The sequence below is a fragment of the Canis lupus genome, chromosome 4 (genome assembly GCF_048164855.1).
Source record: "Canis lupus baileyi chromosome 4, mCanLup2.hap1, whole genome shotgun sequence".
In the NCBI taxonomy this organism is placed as follows: Eukaryota; Metazoa; Chordata; class Mammalia; order Carnivora; family Canidae; genus Canis; species Canis lupus.
Genome location: NC_132841.1, coordinates 5,984,113 through 6,005,484, shown reverse-complemented (window position 1 = coordinate 6,005,484; position 21,372 = coordinate 5,984,113). Strand labels below are relative to the sequence as shown.

The window sequence follows — 21,372 nt, the reverse complement described above, 5'->3', positions numbered from 1 at the left end:
TCTCTGGCTAATTAAAGAGGTAGAGAAATGCAGGAAAATGTGAGTGAGGCCTGGCTCTGCTACAGACTATGGGCCACTGTCTTTAAGCCCTCGTTTCTGTGTCTACAAAATGTATCCTCATCACCCTTACCTCCATCCCTGTTAACCATCCAAAAAACATCTGTGTAGCAACTTCCCCGAGTAATAGGATGAAGAGTGACTGAGTTTTCTTCTTTAATTCTATATTGTCCATATTTCTGACTACTGTTATGTACGGCTTGGTACTCAAAAAAGTATATGCTATATTCAAATGCTTTGTAAACCATTAAGTGCTTTCTCTATGACTGTTTCCTCATCTGTGAGGCAGGGATGAAAACAGCACAGAACTCCTAGGGCTGCTGTAGGAATGAATGTGTGAGTCCTGGTATTTCTGCAGAGGTCCTGCTGTGGAATCAGAATGGAAATCACTTACCACAGTGTCCGGCATGTAGAAAACATCCATGATTTTATTTTTTGGTTTGCTGATTGACTGATCGATCATTACTGCTGTTGGCACAGGAGCACAGAGATACTGCCCATGGATCACAGTCCACTCTCTCAACTTTGTTTGGACAGCTCCCCATGGGTCTGTCAGGGACCGTCCAGTCCATCTCCCAACCACAAGAAAGCGAAATCACAGGTTAGGCTCCTAACACCAACATAGTCAGGATATTGGCTTCACAGAGGCAAAAATGCAGCACTCTGAATAATCATTTTCAGAGTCAGGGTGCCGTTTGAGTCCTGGCAGCCTCAACCCAAACAAAGCTTGCCCTGTAGGCCTGCTCAAGGGGACCCGGCTTTTGTGACAAGTCGCTTTCCCTTTGCATGTGAAGAGGACATGAACCAACATTTGCTGGAAATATTCCAGGACTCTGGTAATGCTCCAGACTGTGCAAAGGGCTTTTTCCTCCTTTGTTTCATTTTAGCTAACAGCAGCTCCATGAGACAGGCGTGGTAGCATCCCATTTTTCAGATGAAGGACCTAAGGATTGGAAGGTATAAGGAATTTTCCCAGAGTCAAGCAGTTTGTAAGAGGCCACGCTGGGATTTTTAACCTTGGTCCAGTTAATTCAGCATCCTACACACCTTCGTCCTAATTCCACATACATACGTGGTGAGGTCACTCTAAATGCTGATCCTAATCTGCAAAGCCCCTTCCAGGCTTCACATGGAAGAGTCCACAAATCCTGAGGCATCAGGCATTTTGCTCCTTTCTTCTTCAGCATCTTTATCCTCTGAATGACAAAGACGAATGACCTGCCAAAACAGCAAATTTCTCTGGGGGTGCGGAGGCCCTGGGTCAGTATGAGACATTCTTTAGTCAAAAGGTAATGTGCATGAAAAGCTCCACTTAGTCTTCTCCAGTTAAGTCTTCTCCCCATTTAATTCCAAGAGCAAATTGAAGGAAGCACAGGTGCCCAAGACAGGCTTTTTCAGAAAGAAGGATGAGGGATTTATTTCAAATAAATGCTAGCCAATTGTGAACTTTAAAAAAGCTTTGAAGGATAGAAGTGGCTCAGTCGGTTAAGCATCTGTCTTCAAAAAAAAAAAAAAAAAAGCATCTGTCTTCAGCTCAGGTCATGATTTCAGAGTCCTGGGATCGAGCCCCACATCAGGCTCCCTGCTCAGCAAGGAGTTTGCTTCTCTCTCTCCCTCTGCCCCTCCCCCTGCTTGTGCATTCACGCACTCTCTCTCAAATAAATAAATAGAGTCTTTTAAAAAAAATCATTGAAGGATAAATGATAGGCATTGAGCCTATCATTCAGTATTTATAAATCTGTGATCAAACTCCACTCCACAATCACCCCGTCTTCCTCCTAACTGGGATCTACTGAGGTCAATTAAAATTCTCAAGCCAGTAATCCCTCAGAATTATGTGCTAGAAAAATAATAAACTCCTTTATCAGCAGAGATCGGAAATTTCCTAACTATACCAAACCACAAAATGTTAGTCCATTAAATGTTGCCCATTAGAGGTGACAATGGGAGTCAAGTGACTTCCCAGAGTCTTGTTGCTGGATTTCAGAGATGTTGGTGCCTAAAGAGAATTAAGCTAAGCAAACAATGCTTTCTGATGGCCACCTGTCCAAAAGTCTTGTAACACACAACTGTCAGGCACTTTGATAATTCAATTCAGGACGAATGAAAGTAACTATTCACTTTTTGCTAGAACCCTGCATTTCCTTAGATAATAGACTCTGTCATAATCAAGGCCATCAGAAGTAGGCTTGGAAGCCACAAGGAAGAACTGGGGAGAATGGCAGAGCCTTCCACTCACACCATGTGCATCCTCCCGAAGAGAGCAGACTGAACTGTCCACAGACCAGAGCAACATCTGGAAAGACAAGTATGAGCTGCTGTCCATCTCAAAGCCAACAAGATTCATTACTGATGTGCTTTGTCCAACCCATCAGCTTGGAGATGTTCTAAAAGATCAAGTCAACTGTAGGACAGCTGAGGTTTGGCCCTTTTGAAGGCTGTCCCAGAACATATTTGGACAACATGAGTTCTCAATTCCAAAAGTTAAAATTATTATAAGTCCATGGGGTGTCATGTACAGCCTACAGTACTACACTGTACTTCAAATTTGGAAGTTGTTAAGAGAGTAAATCTTAAATGTTCTCATCACAAGAAAAAAAATTCTGTAATTATGGGTGGTGACAGATGTGAATGAGGTTTTTTTGTGGTGATCATTTCACAATACATACAAATATTGAATCATTATGCTGTACACCTGAAACTAAAATAAGGTAAGATGTCAGTTATAGCTTAATATAAGAAAGGTAACTCTCTGTGATTTCTATGGTGAATAGGAGCTCAAATAATCCAAAGGGCAGATAATAATAGAGCAAAAGTTGTCTGACCTGAAAATGAAGTTATGATGTTTATACAGAAGCTTCAGCTTTCAAATTATGTGTTTATCCAGATGAACATGTAAATTGTCTCTTGGTACAAAGCATCCGATGCAGAATGGATGTGACCACATGCCTCCTGGGTGACAGTGAGACCCTTCCTCCAGATGAAAAATGGGCATCCTGGGTAAAGCACCAAGCGGGATATTACAGGGATAAATCCAGCTGTCTGATTAGTGAGATTTAGTTACCCAACTTGAGTTAGTGACTCACCAGGAAATCGATAGATGTTTGTTTGGAGCATGAACATGGATGAAACTTTGTCTTCTCTTTCCATCACTCCTCTTGGTTCTCTGTTTCAGTTGAGTAAACGCCCAGCCTGAGCCAGCAGCAGTCCTGTCAGCACCATCTGTGGCTCCTCTCAGTGGGGTTGGACAGCATCTTGCGCTGTCATGTGCGCAAACTCATGCGAACACCCAGACGCCCTGCCGGTGCTTGGTCACCCCAAGTGAGATCTCACATGGAGCCAAAGGGGAAAATGAGAGCCTCTTAAGGAAAAGTCTGTTGAACCCAAAATAAAAAATGCCTTTGGAGACCTAGACCTACATTGATACTTCAAGGTGTGGCCAGGGGAGGAGAGGAATGATTTGGGCAGACTGCTAGAATACTGGAGCTCACAAGTATGTTAGTAGGTAGGGGAAATGTTCCTGAATGTCATCCAGTAACGCAGCCCCTGCCTCATCCACCAAGCTGATAGGGATCAGCATCTCATGTAACTGAATGCAAAACTAACTGCCAGGATTCCAAACTCCCTACAAATTCCCAGGGATGCCAAGCATACATCCAAGCGCTTCACTGAATCCATCTAGAATAGTCTCTCCTCTGATGTTGAAACCAAAGAGAAAACCTGTTCCCAGACAGAGCAGGGGCTTTAGAAACTAGGTGACTATTCCCCGAGGAGACATTAAGGACATTTGCCTGCATGCAAAATAAATCGTGATCGAGAGGAATCAATTATGGACCATCTGCAGTTCATTAATATGATCTGTTGAAAAGGAGGCCAGATTCACCAAGTCAATCCGAAAATCTAAAAATAGAACTAATGTGAGCCTGGCCCAGTGCATGCAAAGCAATAAAAAGATGTCTACATCTGCTAGAGCTGGAGTCCCTGGGCGCTCCCTCACTCTTTACTACTTATCCTCAGTGGTAATTGGGAAGGGAGTCATTTATTCGCTTTCCAGAAAAAGCAAAAAATATTCCATGAGGATCACTGTGGCCAAAAATACCATGCTGTGCTGATGCAGGAGAATAAATGGACATTGTCTTCTTATTGTGCAAATCCTACGTGATTCAAAGATCTCGGAATGGTCTCCTCTTAAATTGTTCAAAGAGATACATCTCCTTTAAAGAGATGTGGGAGTTCCTTGGGCAGCAATTGCCAAAGCTTGGTGTGGCACTGAGGTATGAAGAGCGATTTTTTAAAGAGTTGATTTATCATGATGTGTTTATTCAAAAAAATATAACTGAACACATACCCAACCCAACTCTGAGACATTGCTCAGGATTAAGACAGACCTAAAATGGTTTGTAGGTTTAGAAGTGAAATTGTTCGGTATATAAATGTTAAATAAATTAGTAAAGGCTGTATGCAAAGATGGGAAAAAGGAAATCAGAAGGTGGCACATGGATGTGTGAAAACAATATCCTAGGGCCGAAGTCAGATGGGTTCCTGTGATGTGGATGAGTGACATGGTGCATAATCATTGAACGCAGAACCACTATCGCCCATCTGGGACTTGAGCACGGTTGCAAGAACCTCCTGGTTTCCTCACTACATTAAAAAGTCTTAATCCAAATGAATGGAGCAGCAGAAGAGGATTCCTTTTCTGATCTACCTTTCTCTGGGCCCAGATCTCTGAAGGTTGAACCAAGTGTGCCCAGTGCCCTGGAGGAGACAATAAAGATTGCTTTGCTATTTTGAGCCAGCTTGAGGTTACAGGCACAGGGAAGGAGTTCCTGCAGACTTCTGACAGTTTATTTCACCCCGCCCCCCATCCCACACTCCTCCCCCCACCCCTGTGACTTCATCCCTGAGAGAATAAGCAGGAGCTTTTAAACTACACTTGTTCAAGTCCTGGGATGTTGAGGGATGCCCTGGTAGGAGGCACGTGAATCCCAGAGGCACACATATGGGATTGTGATTTCAGGGGGCACCTGCAATTTGCTGGGGAGGTCAGCTTGGGGAGTTAGCCATCAACTCACATGGACAAAAGGAGAGTTTGATGCCTTTTTACTGACAAATAAAGCTCTTGCCTCTGGTTAAATAAAATAAACTGGGGCTCAGGCCATGATGGAATACTGTGTGGCTGTTAAAAGCAGCGAGTAGAGCAGACAAGGAAGCAGAAAAAGGAGTTGCGGAATAACATTTTAGCATGATTTGCTTTTGTGTAAAAAGAGAGGATTTAAATATACTTGCATATAAACACAGAGTATTTCTGGAAGGATTTGCCGAAAGTGTTAACGATGGTTGCTTACCCAACAATGGTAGGAGAAGAGGCACTAAGTGTGGGAAGGAGACTTTTAAGCTCCACTTTCTAGCTGTCTGTGTGTTGGCAATTTTTGCAGTGATCTATATTGCTTTGATAAACAAAAGTCTTTTGAGAGGTAGCAAACAATGGGAAAATATTCCAAAGCTTATGCCAATGCCCCAGGAATATTAGTCCATGGGACATATGTTAGAGTAAGCCATTCACTGGCACTTACAAAATGATCACAATACCTAATACATATTACCTAATAATCATTATGACATAGACTCACATTTACATAATAATCATGATACAGAATGCATATTGCATAACCGTCTTATGTATGAAACCTCTTTGCACAGAAGCACAGGATAGACAGGGAGCCCTTGCAGTAGTTGGGGCACACGTGAGCCTGAACCACCCTGGCTCCAGCAGATGAGACAGGCCCTCTCCCACTGGCTGTAATTGCAGCCCCAGGTGGAGGGCCCTGTCCACGTCAGGCTCCAGCTTAGCCACATCACGTATGTTAGCACTTGTCCTCATGGTGACTCTCAGATGTAGGTTCAATTTCTGTTTACAGATGAGGAAATTGAAGCTTTGGAAGTTTATCCCACTACTGTGACAGGGAAACTAACTGTCCATCAACACTGGCACCGTCCCGGCCATAGCACAGAATTCTCACTGGGATTACCTCTCCCTGTTCTCCAGTCAATGGAATGTGTCACTTCAGGCTAATGTAAGCTTAACTTTCTCTCACCTTCAGTGCAGAGATCTTCAAGGGCCTAGGAGACCGCAGAGCCACAAGCTGGAAGGAGCCTGGGTTCCTGCATCATCACCTGAGGACGGTCACCCATGAACCTGAACAGGACGTAACCATCAGTGTTAAGGCTCTGGTGCTGGAGGCTTTATTTGCTACTGCTGCTACCGTTCCCCTAAGTAATGCAACAAGCAAAAGGAAGTGCTAGAATGCCGTTAGATTTCAAAGAATAGAGGGGAGGGCCAGGGCACCAAGGCCATTCGCTTTCGAAGTACCCTCCCTTGCCACCATGCTGAAGTACTCCCAAACCATCCTATGTACTCAGTGTTCTGTGATGTCAGCCAGTCACCTGCTCAAAGTGGGGTCCAGGGACCCAAGCCAAGTGGACAAACAAAAGTGGTCAGTGCAGGTAGCACCCCAACCGTGCAACACCTCCCAGTGATCTTTCTCTACACGAAGGATGACCTGAGGGTGGGGATGACCTCCCAGACAGGCTGCCACAGCCAGCAGTACATCAGCAGTGTCATCAGGAATCATTACTCCAGGGAAGGCTCTGATCCCAGGTTCCCTTCCCATCACCTGCCTCAGCACCTGCTCTGCATCGGCTGACACAGAAAGCACTGCGCTTCCAGCCAGTCTGCCTCCAGGAGGCTGTGGGGCCTGGTCAGTGACAGCCTTCTTGACAACCCCTTCCCACACTGCCCCGATCCCTTAGTCCTTGTCTAGTCACAGGTGAAGGGGTGTGATGAGGCCCCAAGAATCTGAGGAGGTGGCTGTCTAGTCCAAAAGGGACTGGGGATGTGGCGGTCAGGATCAGAGCTCCAAAAATATTCTACATTTTTGAAGATGTCTTATCCCCAGCATGACGGGTGGCCCAGAAAGATCTGTTGTCCAGGGCGGGGCCTTGTACTGAGCTGTGGGGAGCTGGAAAGCCAACATCTTTGAGGAACATGGAATGCTGCTTCAATTATAGGCTTAGTCTTTGGCTTATTTGTCCAGACATGATCCCTGCAAGTACAAAAGCAACGTGCACTGATAACCATACAAATAAAAGGAAAGAAGAAAGAAGAACTGCGAGGATTCCTTGATGACATTTGTGGGCATCCAGACAGGAAGTATCAACCCCTGCTCTATTCATAAGCCCCTGCTCTGGCGGACCGCACGGCTTCCCTGCACCCTCTCTGAGAGCAGTGCGCTGGTGATGGACTTCACATCTGTGCAAGGCCCCAGAGGAGTCATGGAGAATCACGTCACCTTCCACTGCGTGACTTCCATGAAGACAGCATGGCTGGCTGGTGGTCAGAAAACAGAAGTGAGGCCCAAGCCCCAGAGACAAAGGAAGAACTGCCCACTCAAAACCAATCAGAGTCCGTTGGGGAATGAAACAGCATGCTTATGTGGTAAGCCTGTAGAGAGTCTATTTTCTAATGTTTTCCAAGACCTCAGCTTATTAGGGGTTTTGTTATTGTTGTTGTGCGTGTGTGTGTTTTTTTTAATAAAATCCTACGCAAGAAAATGTTACACAGAGGCCCTGTTATAACAATTGCTTCACAAGCGCAGCATCACATTCTCAGAGACAATATTAACATTTAACCATATTAGAGAACCAATAGATAACAAATATCCTGAAAATTCACGTAGTTAATTTCCTCTTTCAATGCTAAGTGTTTCACTGATACATCCAGAAGACTCCACAACATTTGTTAAGAACAAAGTGATGTTATTTTAGGAGAAAACAACTAATTTTTTTAAAAGAAGAAAAACATTTATTTTTCCTTTCTAGTTTTTTTTTAAGATTTTTTTTATTTATTCATGAGAGACACAGAGACACAGAGAGAGAGAGAGACAGAGACACAGGCAGAGGGAGAAGCAGGCTCCATGCAGGGAGCCCAACATGGGACTGGATCCCGGGTCTCCAGAATCACGCCTTGGGCTGAAGGCAGCGCTAAACAGCTGAGCTACTCAGGCTGCCCACCTTTCTAGTTTTTAAAAAATTTTTTAAATATTTTTAAAAGATTTTACTTATTTATTTAAGTGAGAAAGAGTGAGACCACAGAAGTAGGGGGGGAGCTACAGAGGGTGAGGGAGAAGCAGACTCCCTGCTGAGCAGGGAATCTGACATGGGGCTCCATCCCAGGACCCTGGAATCATGCAAGCCAAAGGCAGATGCTTATCCAACTGAGCCACCCAGGCTTCCCCCATTCTAGTTTCTTAAAGAACTAGGTAGTTGGGGATATTTCTTGATTAAGTAGCTTGCATGGATGCATTTAATAGTGGTATCATTTTCTGGTTTCTAGCAACATAATTTTCAGTATGTTGATTGACTAAATATCCTGACAATGGATATCTCCTCCAGTTTGTAGGAGATATTCACATTTTGTTCCAGGCTCTTTTGTAGGCACTGAGGATCCAGGACTGATCAGATCAGCCCTTGTAGAGCTTATATCCTGGTGGAATAAAGAAGTGAACCCCAAGAAACTGAGCCCCTTGTTCATGGCATGAAGCTGCCATGTTGACTCCTACTCAATAGACCAGACTTGCTGTAAGGTATAAAATTCAGGCTGCTGACTATCCAGGTGCCCCAGAAACACAGTGGGAAACCTGAACCAGCCATCCTCATGACTTCAGGCCTTTCCCTAACTCCAGTGAGACAAGCCAAAATGTTTCAGCTCCCAACATAGGGCAGATCTCAAATGTAACATGTGCTCAGAAGCAGTCGGTGAGATATTGACCCTTTGACGAGTGCCTGATGGTTTCCAGAGGAAAGATTTTAGACAGTCCGGTTCAGAGCACATGTCTGGAGAGGAGTCCCCAGGGCCTGGGCTTCTGGCAGGCATCTGAGCTGAGAGACTTACAGGGCTTGCTATGTGCTCACATGTGAAGCATTGTGAGACATGCAACCTGTGGAAGCCAGCAGGTCTTTCCACAGAGCCACCACACGCTATCCACCTGCAAGCTGCTAACTTCACCCCACCACCCCCTGAGAAGGGAGGCTAGGACATGTTTTCAGGCAGTGGCAACCTCTTAAGGCTATAATCATGTCAATCAACTTGATTTAACTAATATCACAACATTGTGATGGAGTCTTCAAGAAAAGATACTAAAATGGTCGTGTTATTGTAGAGCTGAGCCCATAATGGAAAGTTAACCGTCTTACTCTGGGCCAAGCCAAGTGATGAGTCAGTCAATGACAGGGTGGACATTTTCTCTTCAGTAAGTCGTATTTCCTTCGATTAAAAAGGTAATGGATAAACCAGACACAAAACGACAAATGCTGTAGGATTCCACTTATATGAGGTCCCTAGAGGCATTAAATTCATAGAGACAGAGAGTAGACCAGTGGCTACCAGGGGCTGAGGGAGAGAGGGGCGTGGGGATTTAGTGTTGAATAAAGCAGAGTTTCAGTTTGGGAAGATGAAAAAGTCCTGGAGATGGATGGGAATGAGGGCGGCACAACAGTGCAAATGTACTCAAAGCCACTAAAAAATGGGTAAGAAGGTAAATTTCTATTATGTATGTTTTATCACAATAAAAAAAAAAGTGGTAGGACTACTCATTCTGATTCTTTAATTAGATCATTTGAAGATTAATTGCATTCCATTTAGCATTTTCCTTCTGTATATGTGCTGGCCTTTCTACAAGGCATTAAACAGAGATTCTTAAGGACAGGGACTATTTATCATTTATCATTTGAGCCCCACAGCACCCGTTCAAAGCCCTAATACATAATGCCGGATGAGTGTTATTTGAAAGAAAAAAAACAAAGAGTGAACACAGGGACCCAGAATTGCCTCATCAGCAAAGGCCAGGCCCCTGCACTGTGTTTTCCCTAAAAGCATGTTCGCAGAATAGTAACCACAACAAAAACTGTGGACATTACTGAGTATTTTTCATTCAGAGTAATTAAGATTTCCAAACCAAAAAAAAAAAAAAAAAAAAAACAGCAACATTAAGTACACATCTGTAGTCATATTGAAAGTTTCCTGCCTACATTTCCCACAAAGCCCTCCTCACTCCACTCTAAGAAGAGGGAGGACTGATGAATGAATGAATAAATGAATGACTTTCCTTCCTGGTCCAGGGGGCTAGATTGTCCCCATCCAGATAGCAGAACCTTCCATGCAGAGAGCCTTATTCGCCCCTAGAGAGGTAAAGGAACCATCTAAAGTTTGTCTGGTGTCAATGTCCCTTTCCGGGGCAGCTCCTTCCTCTGGGTAAGACAGGAAGTGATCACCAGCTGCCCTCCCGCTGACTCAGCCATGAAACCTTTACAGTAATCTGACTTCATGGCTCTGGTGCTTCCCTGGGCAAAGAGTTTCTCATTTTCTGGTAAAGTAGATCTCTAAGGCGCGGGAAACTCAACAGGAAGGAACAACAGAAAGAGATGTTTGCATTATTCAAAACCAGAGAGCATGCATGGCACAGGGAAACCAAAATACCTTTTTCCTCGGTTCGCTTTTCAATGCTGAGCAACCCTCCCAGTGTCCTCAAATTCCTAAGATTCTTTTTTTTTTTGAAACATGTCACATTTTGGTACTAAATAAATCCAACCATTTGTGCACTCTAGTCATTTTTAGCAAAGCGTACATTAGCTGTTTTCTCTGCAGAACAAAACCAAAACCTCATCTAAATTAAAGCTGCATATGAAAATAAGGGAATCTTCTGGTTAGTGCAGCAGAATTGCCATGAGTTTGGCCAGGGTTCCTGGCCAACTTAGCCATTTTTTTTGGTGACATTAGGTACATTCACCCTATTGTGCAACCCTTACCACTATCCATCTCTAACAACTAGGGAGATCTCAAAATATGTAATCATAGTGAGAAAGCTTTTTCTGGGCTCAGAAATTCAGAATGACATTCAGAATGACATTCAGAATGACAGAAACTACCATTTGTGGCATTATCATGGAGGAGAATCTGAAAAACCTCCGGCCACAAAATACCTAGATATGCTGTACAAAAATAACAAACATGGTTTAAAAGCACAGCTGAGATCAGTAAAGGAAATCCCTGAGGGCAACTAGCAGGCTGAGCACCGGAGCAGGTGCTGACACTTTGGCTGCTGGTGCAGTGGGAGCTCTGGCAGGGAAAAAAAAAGTCACCTTGAGTTTCATAACCTCAGGCCACACTGCACACAGCCCTGGGGTTTAAACTGACACACCTGTATGGTCTGAGAACTCTCAGCCAATTAATTAACATGAAAACAGTCCCAATCTAGTAATACCACAGGGGCACTTGATGCAGCAAATGAGAAGTTTCTCTGTGGTGACAGATCCTTAACCCTGGCCACTCAAGATTCCCATCATGAATGTTCTTGGAAATAGAAGCTCACAATCAAAAACTACAAAATGCTTCAAGGGACATGAGCACAAAGAATCAGTCAACAGACACAGTAGACGGCATGGGTCATATCAAAAACATTGGATAATTAAACTATCAGAAGGGGCTAAAAATTTTGGTTAAGATAATTTAAAAATGTGAAAGGGAGAATCAAAATTATGAGCAAATAATCAGACTCTGCTAAAAAAAAAAAAAGACAAGGCCTATTTGAAAAAGGACCAAATATAAGTTCTAGAAATGAAATGTATATCATTAAAAACAGAAATCTAATGAGTGGGTTTTACAATAAGATTAGACAGCTAAAGAGAGACCTGTGACCCAGAAAATGGTTTGGAAGGAGATCACCTGGAGGACAGCACAAAAAGACAAAGTGATTTTCAAAGTGAAAGAGAAGTTAAAGACACGGAAGATAAACAAGAAGCTCTAATGTGCATCACACAGGAGCTCTGGAAAGACTGGAACAAGAGGCAATATTTTAAAGATAGGGGCTGAAAACTCTCTAGGATGAAAATCAGACCGAGGAAGCAAAATTGACTTGAAATAAGATACACAAAACCAGACACATTGTAAGGAAAAAGTGTGCCAAAGGGTGAAACCAAGGGTGGGGGTAGACTTTGACAGTAGACTTTTCAGTAGTGCCAATAGAAGCCAGTAGTCGGTGGAATCTTTTCAAAGCACTGAGAGATACAGGATGATCTTACCCCATTTACAAGCTAAAAATAGCAAAGGAACAAAGTCAGGCTAAGTCATAGATCACGCTTAGGGTTAGTCATAAAAAGTTCCTCTGTAGGAATGACAGACTTCATGGGAGTGTGATCTGTACAGTTGCAGAGTCCCCATTGGTGGCCCAATGTTCTGCTGTCACCAGCTTGAAATTCCTCATATCAAACAGGGAAGGACTCCTGCAGTTCTAGTTTCCACTGGACCCTACAAATTATACAGCTGCTCCTGTATGCAGGCCCTGAAGACTGCATACAGGATTGCACTCAGAAGCAAGCAGGAAACATCCTATCCAATGTGTGGTCAAGTTCATTAAAACAAAGCAAACATCATGAGAGAAAATCTAAGTCTTGTAGTTTGAAAGACAGAAAAAAAAAAGGATTTATGCAAATAGATTTGACAGTTTTTCAATTGCAAGCATTTAAGTCCTTTGTACATGGGGACAAAAGGGGAAACCAAGCTCTGTCAGTGATGGCATCAGAAAAGAGTATGATAAATCACCAATAAGCAAACACCTGTTAAGCCTGGTGACTTGCACAATGCACCCAGGAGCTGAACAAAAAAGAGTGGATAGAGGGATAGAGCCTATGGTGGTGGAAAGAAATATATCTTTCTCGAACACATCCATAGAAGCACTCCACAGCCTCACTGGTGAAGTCTAGATATTAGTCCAATCAGACACAGTAATCCTAATCAAAACAATCTAGAGGAAGTCTCTCCTCTGCTCCTTCAGATTGTAATAGGTAATGACGAGGAAAGGCTGCTTTAAAAATTGTCATGATGAATCTCATTATTTAATTCTTTCATTATCAGAAGATTCTGGTAATATCAGAAAGTGCTTTAAAAGGCAGGAAAATGTAGCAATACTGGTATGAAGCTACCTGATTCATTATTTTTTCAAAGGCTCAAGTTTAAAGCCTCAAATGATAGTGGGCTCTCTCCATTAAAATAGGTTTTCACTATTACCCTGACTTCTGAAGAAATGCAGAGTTAATTAAACCACATGCTTTGTATATTCAGCCATCTTGTTCCCTTAGACCAAAAAAAAAAAAAAAAAAAGTATCAAACCTCTAATAGAAAGTACCATTTTTGGACTAACAATTCAGAGTCACAAAATAGATAGCCTCGTAATGTCAGAATTAAAATGGAAACTCTTCTTCTGTAGTTTCTGAGGTTATGTGGGTGGGATGGAGAACGATGGTGAGCCACGGTGAAGTGGTAGATGGGAGAGAGACACACACATGCAGACAGACACGGAGACAGAGAGAGAATGATGGCTGCAAGTCTATACTGGGTCCTGGGGGCCATGTCTATAGTTTTTCATCTGGAGATAGTTTTTTGGGGAATGGCTTACGACAGTCCTTGTGGAGGCAGAAAGTGAAAATTTTCTAGGATATGAAACTACCAAGCACTGGTAAAGAACCTAATTGGATATAAATGCTGATCTTCAGCCAGCTGTCCTCCCACTGGAAGGGGGGAGTGCAGAGGGCCCTTTGGAAGCCTTTCACAAAAATTTAACTCTTTGCTGGTCCAAGACACTCCCTCCCAGATGGAATCTTTGTGGGGGTGGATGGGAGGGATGAGTCCAGAAGGAAGGCTCCCAACTGGCCGCTCCCAACTGGCCGCACCCAAGCATCCCAGAGTCCACACACATCTGTGTTTCTCCTTCCTTCTCATTCCTTCTGAGGAATGGCTCTCTTGACAGGTTTCTTTCCCTCCCAGGACAAGCTATGGGGGGAGGTGGGGATGTTCACACATAAGAGTTTAAACAGAGATGCCTGAGATCGGGACTTGCCTGAAGACACAAAGAATGGCCTTCTCACCACAGCTTCCGCCTAGATTTTTAAGCCGCCTCTTCCTTTAAAAATTCCTCCAGTTGGCTTTGATGGCCAAATGTCCACTCCTTCCTCTTTCAGCCTTTGCAGGCATCTTGAGTAAACAACGACACTATGATCCAGCATGTGCTTCTCTGTATGCTTTGGGGATGTACATTTTGTGGAAATAAAAAAGAGAGAACCTGTCCCTGCTGGTTTCCCATGCAAGGAAGTCGAAGGTTTGGCAGTGGTTTGCTTGTTGATTTCTAGCCCGATGGCCCTGATGAATCACACGGATGGGTCCTTTCATCAGGATGAGCACACCACCTTTGCTAGTCCAGTGAATCGGACCTGATTAAAATACAAGGTGAACACACAGCAAAAATGCTAAGAGGAAGAGAAAGAGAACATGACTGGGTACAATGGGCCATTAAGACAATGAAGACAAAGGGAAGGAGGAAGGAAGATTTTACTGGAGGTACAGTCTAGAAGGGTCTCTGTCTAACCCCCTTCTCCCCTACAGGTCCTGCTGTGAGGACAGCAAACCAAGGACTAAAGCATAGCTCAGAACAAGCAGCCAAAGTTTCCAAGTCAATATCTTTTAAAGATCTGATGCACAGTGCACAGAGGACATTTTTTCAGAACACGGTACAGGTATACAGGAGATATTTGAACACTTCCAGAACATTGCTCGTAGTACAGATCAAATAGCAAGTTCACCCTAACATTGATTCCTTATTTATATTTAGTATATTTATTGAATGTGCCTCTTGCATTACAGTCCATGGTCCTGTAAGAGGAATGATAGTTTGTTTGTTTTTTTTAAATGGGCAGTCCCTGCTCTTAGGACTCATTATCTGAAAATGCATGCCAATGCAAGAGGCAGAGTATTGCCTGCCTGCCATTAGACAGCTTTACTTGCATATATAAAGAACTAGAAAAATGTGGGAATGGTTAAGATGCAGGCCTCACCCAATGATCAAGTATACGCAATGGAAGAAGTATAAACCCCCCATCCCCTTGCCCCCAGTGAGGGCATCCATGAAGGGGGCATCCACTTTCCCCTTGCAGAGCCAAATGCAAAATGAAAATGCAGGTCCTTTTTTCCAAAGTTATTAAGAATTTCAAGACAGCAACAGCAGAGCATCAAGGGCCCTTCTGAGCATGGGGCTCTTCTGAGCATGGAGCCTGCAGGCACAGGATGCACACCCATGAAGCCAGGCTGGCCTGTGGGACCTCACAGAAGCCACTCGCCCAGGGAATTACCTGAGATGCTCCCCTAACTTCACTGGCCTCCCAGTCTGGCTCACCCCACCCCCTCCAAACGAGTTTCTCCAGGAATCACTTGTCCAACATGTCACCTGCCCACAAATCCTCATCTGAAGGTCCACTTCTGGGACCCTGATCCAAGACAGGGCCTTGGACATGCTACGTTGAAACTTCAGTTTCCTCCATCTGTAAAAGTGGGAGGAAAACAGTGTCTTGTTGAGTGCTGGAGAAGCATGTGAGATAATGCATGAAAAGTGCTTAGCACCATGTCGGGCATCACGCATGCTCCATGAACACTAACTAGCTAACAGCATTTTTACTATAATGACGAACAAAAGTAAGTGCCCTTGCCTTCACAAAGCAACTATGAGTATGTAGAATCCTGCCTGTTCCCTCTTTCCCCAGCTCTGAATCCCACACCTGAGCCTGTGGTTCAAGTTTGATCGCTAGGATTTGACAAAGACAGAGGCATCTGAAAATGGAAGCAAGAGAAGTCTCTTTGACAAAATAATTAGAACAGAGTGAATCCAACATAAGGGTGCTCACAGCCCTAGCTTCCTTGGCCAAAATGAATTATGTTTATGATGAGATTTCTTGACAAGATCCTTCTAGAATTGCAAAGTGTCATCAACCCCGTAAGTTCTGCTGAAGCAGAGATGAATGCATGGCCACCATGGATAGCAGAGGTGGTTGGAAGAGAACATTCAGTGATTAGCATTCTCTTTATTGTCACCCACACTCCTGTCAACATTACAACTTAAGCAGACATCTTATTTGAAATCCTACATTTTCCCACACAAGAATTTCCCAAAAGCCATGATTGGCCTTCCTCTCCAGCACCTTAGACTTCTCTAAGCCAAGGTGGGATACTGGGATTGAGCCATTATGTAAAGAACACCCACATACTATTTGTGCTTTAGAAAATTCTCCATTCCCTGGAGAGTATATCCCTAAAATACACATTCAATCACAAAACCCCAGTGAGAGCCGAGACTCCAACCAAATCAAGACATGCTTAACCACTTAAAGCCTAACAAACAAAAGCAGGCTTCAGGACAGCAGAACTTGGTTTGACTTTATCAAATGTGTATTGATTGACCGGATTGGTCCTTGCTCTATGTGAGGTATCTAAGGAAACCAGAATATCTAAGACCCAGCCCAGCCATCAAGAAGTTCATTGGTTCATCCAACCGAGTCAGGGAAGCCCAACTTTTCTCAGACTTGCAAAGACTTGATTTTTGGATGACCTGTATGTGTCAAGTGACATGTGAATAAGGAATCACTTCTGCCCTTTGCCCTTTGTTTCTTGACTCCTGAGACAACATGTAGAAATGCCTGGCTGAAGCACAGTCCTCCCTGAGTATCTTGTAGCACTGTCCCCTCCCTCCCACCCAGGCACCCCCCTCACTGTTGCTGTTCAGATCAAGAGAACAGTCTTGGCATCCGTGGTGACTTCCTGGTGTATAGCAGGCAATGACTGACTTAATAAATGAATGAATCCATCGGTTCATTGGCCAGTCAACCTACCAACCAACAAAGATACTTGGAGTGCATTTTTCCCAAAGAAACAGCATGGGGGGTTGCCTGCTTGCCCACACACAGCCCAGGTGTTGCTCACTGCCAGGTGAGTATCCTCAAGGCAGTCCCACACCCTGATTCTACCATTAACACAGCAGAGGTGCAGCTGGGAATAACTGGTCCATTCCAATGCTCCTGTTTAACATGTTCCTCTCAAACGAACTCTGGGAGCGTGCATTCACACATAGCAGACTTGCTTAAAATATGGGTCCCTACCTGACTTTTCCTGGCCAAGGCTTGAGCAGAAGGAAATGCTGTGTTTTGAATTGGCAAAGCTTCAAGCTTTCTGTGAAGGTATCCCTGAGGTTTAGCAAGGGGCCTAGAGAGACAGCCAGACTCGCTGAGTGACAAATCTGTTTCATGGAGCAGCCTTGTTCAGAGGAAAACTTTGGGTTTTATTTGACTCTCGCCTGGAATAAGGTCCAAGTGCTTATCACCATAATGTGGCACTGAGGCAACTGTCCCCAGTTTGGAAAAGCTATTTTTCCCCTTTGATTTGCTTGTAAAGGCTGTTGTTGTAGCTAATTGGGGTGGGTAAATTATAGCCAAGGCCATTTGTAGGCTCCTCTCACAGGGCACTCTCAGATACCAGCAGAGCCCGTCAGAGGCTCTCCTGTCCCTGGAAGTACTTTCAGCTACTCCCTTGTGTCCTTGCTTGTCCACCAGTCCTTACACCATTCCCATAGCAGCCTTTTCTGTGTCTCACCAGAGGACTGGGATAGGACGCCCTCACCATCCCTGCAGATGGGGGCACCATCTCCGCAGATGAAATGGGTAAGTGCCAACTCCTGGCCATGACACTTCAGAAAATGTTTCTCTGTGAATAGCAAATTAGAAATGCTATGCCTACCATTCAGAGCTGTTGCAAGAATCATCACGTGCAAATTTCCAGCCCAACTCCTGGCATGACGTAAGTGTTTTGTATTATACACTGGAAGTGGTGGCATGCGGTAGGATGGATGAGCCTTCCTGCTGGAAGGAGGGACCTTATCCTTTCCAACTTACCAACCATGAGCATGTAGAGATCCGAGCCCAGGACCAGGGTCAGAATTTCTGAATTCTCAGATTCAACTCCTTTCTCACATGCCATGAGGATCACATAAGAGGTATCTGCATTACAGAAATCCTACAGAAGATTCTACTGTTCTCAAACACCTTTGTTTATGTTCTGGCCACCTGTTTACAGAACTCATTTGCCACTGAAGAATTTCATTACCGAGGCTCAGAAATACAACTTTTCCCCCTTGCATTCGACAGGGTTCTCCAGAGGAATAGACCAACAGGGCATGTGCATAAAGAAAGTGATTTATTTTAGGGAGGGGGCTCACACAATTGCAGGCAAATCTGAAACCTGCAGGGCGGACTGACAAGCTGAAGACCCAGGGAAGAGTTACTTTTGCAGTCTCAAGCCTGGAGGCAGAAGTCCTTCTTCCTTGGGAGCCTCAGGTTTTCCTCCTAAGGCCTTCAACTGATTAGATGAGGCCCCCCAACATTATGATGGGTAATCTGTTTTCTTCAAAATCACTGACTTAAATGTTATTTATACCTAAAAAATATCTTCACAGTGACATCTAAACTAGTACTGGGGTACCATAGCCTACCCTGGCTCATACATAAAATTAGCCACTACATCCCTGTAGTATTTGTTTGTAATCCCTGTAGCTGAGTGAGGTTGATGTAGCTGTACAGAGGAATGAAGTGTAGGAGATGAGGTATAGAACCTTATAGGGCAAGACTTCTTTTAAAACATAAGCCCTTGGGATTCCTGGGTGGCTCAGTGGTTTGGCACCTGCCTTCAGCCCAGGGCGTGATCCTGGAGTCCCGGGATTGAGTCCCACATCGGGCTCCCTGCATGGAGCCTGCTTCTCCCTCTCCTGTGTCTCTGCCTCTCTCTCTCTCTTTCTCTCTCTCTCGGATAAATAAAATATTTAAAAATAAAAATAAAATAATAAAACGTAAGCCCTCATTGACTGTAAGGTACTAGAAAGGAAGAGCCATGCTGGATTGGATTCTCATCTCCACTGCCTGCCAAGCCCAGGGCACCTGAGAGATGTTTCATGAATAGTAAGTACATCCTAGACTCTAGATCCAAATGGCCTGGACCCCATTCCAGCTCTCCAATAGACTGGCTGTGTGATCTTGTTCTGGTTATTTAACCTCTCTGTGCCTCATTTTCTTATGTGAAAATAGGAATAATAAAGTGAGAACAATAATTGGTATAAGGATTAAATAAATTAGTATTTGTAAAATGCTTGCACCAATATCTAGGTGTTTGGGTTGGGTTTTTTTTTTTAAAGATTTATTTATTTATTTATTTATTTATTTATTTATTTATTTATGAGAGACACAGAGAGAAAGGCAGACACACAGGCAGAGGGAGAAGCAGTCTCCATGCAGGGAGCCTGATGTGCGACTTGATCCCAGGACTCCAGGATCAGGCCCTGGGCTGAAGGCGGCGCTAAACCGCTGAGCCACCTGAGCTGCCCCTAGGTATTTGTTAATAGAATACAACTCTTCTCCAGCTGTGGACCACAGATGATACATCATTGCTTATTTTGTTGCAATCCTCACCAGTTTGAGCCTATTCCCATCAAGCTTGATGGAAGGTCCTTGCATCCCCTAATCCACAACAAGAGTATAAGGGTGCAACACATGGCTGCTTGGTTCTGAGCACACCTGCTTGCTCACACACAGCCCAGGTGTTGGTCACAAAATGCTGCCATGCTGCTATGGAATTCTGCCCAGACACAAGATCCTCACAAGCTGTAACTGCTTCCAATCACTGGAGAGAGCAGAGCACAGTGTTTTCTAAAGATTTCCTTTATCTTTGCAAGGAATGTAGAATAAATGAGCTCCTCTCTGGATGGCCATTTTCCCTATCTCCAAAATTTGAATTTTCTGAAGGGTGGTGTTGGACCTAGCCTATTGAGCTTCTCCTATAGAGGCTGAATATTTAATTCAGCATGATTTTATTAGTAATGGTGGTGAGAATAATGGGGCTGGCTTCCCCCATCCACATTAGATTCAACCCAGCTTAGAAGCCAAAGGGGGTATCATCATGATAGTAATGATGATGAGGAGGATGATATTAAAAATGTTTTTATTTCTAGTATTCTAAAACACCTTTGAGTAGGATGATAACAGAGCACCAAGGACCCTTGGTTATTAGATGCAAAAGGAAATTCAAACTCTAAAAGTATACAATGAGCTCAAGTACCTTTAAAATTCCCTCAACTTGATTTGAGTGATTCCTGAGTTTCTAGTTCTTCCAAAGACACTGCTGAGTAACTGACACAGCTGGCTGGAGGACCCTTTGGTTGTGATGTGGAAGAAGAAGGGAGAGAGTGCCCACAACAATGTCTCCCTATTATACCCCTTGGGGAAAATGTCAGCTTTGCTCCACTGCTGGGCCCTCCAACACGGCGCTGGTTGTGGCAATGGGTTGGAGGACCAGACTGGGCTGGGCAGGTTATAGAATCACCTTTGCAACTGCCTTAGCTCTCTCTCAGTCTTGAGCTCCTCTGAGCTTTCAATTCCCAGTAACACCCTTCAGTGGGACCCCTCAGATCCACTAGGATCCAGTAGGAGCAAAAGTAGCAGGAGTGAGGTGGGGGCAGGGCAGGGAGTCAGGAGGTGCTGCCAATTCAACACCCCCAGGATGGGGGATAATGAGAAACAGAATGGACCTGTCCAGACAACACAGACTCTTTCACAGTAGAATTCATTCTTCAAACCAAAATGTAATGGGAGCAACATAGGTGAAGGCAGAGCTGTTTTCATTAAAGCAAGGGGAAGAGGGACTCCAGAGCTCCGCTCTTGTTCTCCTCCCTGGACCCAGCATCAGTCACTTACCAGCCAAATGGCCTTAGGCACGGTGATTGCCCCTCCAAGGCTTCATTCCTACCAGTAGAACAGAGAGGTTTCAGAGGACTTGTTTAGAGGATTACATAAAATGACATACAAATGGCACCAAGCATTATGCACAAGTACTTGCTAACAGCTCCTTTCCCTTCTCTCTTTTTTTAAGATTATTTATTCATTCATTCATTCACTCATTCATTCATGAGAGACACAGAGAGAGACACACACACACAGGCAGAGGGAGAAGCAGGCTCCCCACAGGAAGCCTGATGCAGGACTCAATCCCCGGATTGGGGATCACACCCAGAGCCTAAGGCAGATGCTCAACTGCTGAGACACCCAGGCACCCCTCCTCTCCCTTCTCTTACTTACGGTGGGTGAAAGTGAAGAAGCAGCTAAGCTTTGTTCCCTAAAAGGTTCCAGAGTCCCAGATGAATCTCTAAGCCCTTGGCCGGATAAACTATATGGGAGACTGCAGAGGCATTAGGGTGTTGGGGCTGGGCCTGCCCTAGACCGCAACCAAGATAGAGTGTAAGGTGGTAACTGTCCCTCACCAGGTCATTTCACAGGCCACCTGTTAATTCCACTGTCCTTCCATCTCCAAGGGAACAGGTGCGTGATGGAGCTCTATTCTAT

General features: G+C 44.2%; 1 long non-coding RNA gene across 2 annotated transcripts in view; it reads right to left on the bottom strand.

The window, feature by feature from the left end:
• Positions 1-21,347, bottom strand: part of LOC140631774 (uncharacterized) — a 38,009-nt gene extending 16,662 nt beyond the window's left edge. For both annotated transcript variants that reach the window (XR_012029291.1, XR_012029292.1), the window contains exons 1-3: positions 21,109-21,347; positions 20,728-20,775; positions 6,156-6,256 (exon numbers count right to left, since the gene is read on the bottom strand). This is a non-coding gene — a long non-coding RNA (uncharacterized lncRNA). The remainder of the gene's footprint in view (positions 1-6,155; positions 6,257-20,727; positions 20,776-21,108) is intronic.
• Positions 21,348-21,372: the final 25 nt, after the last annotated feature.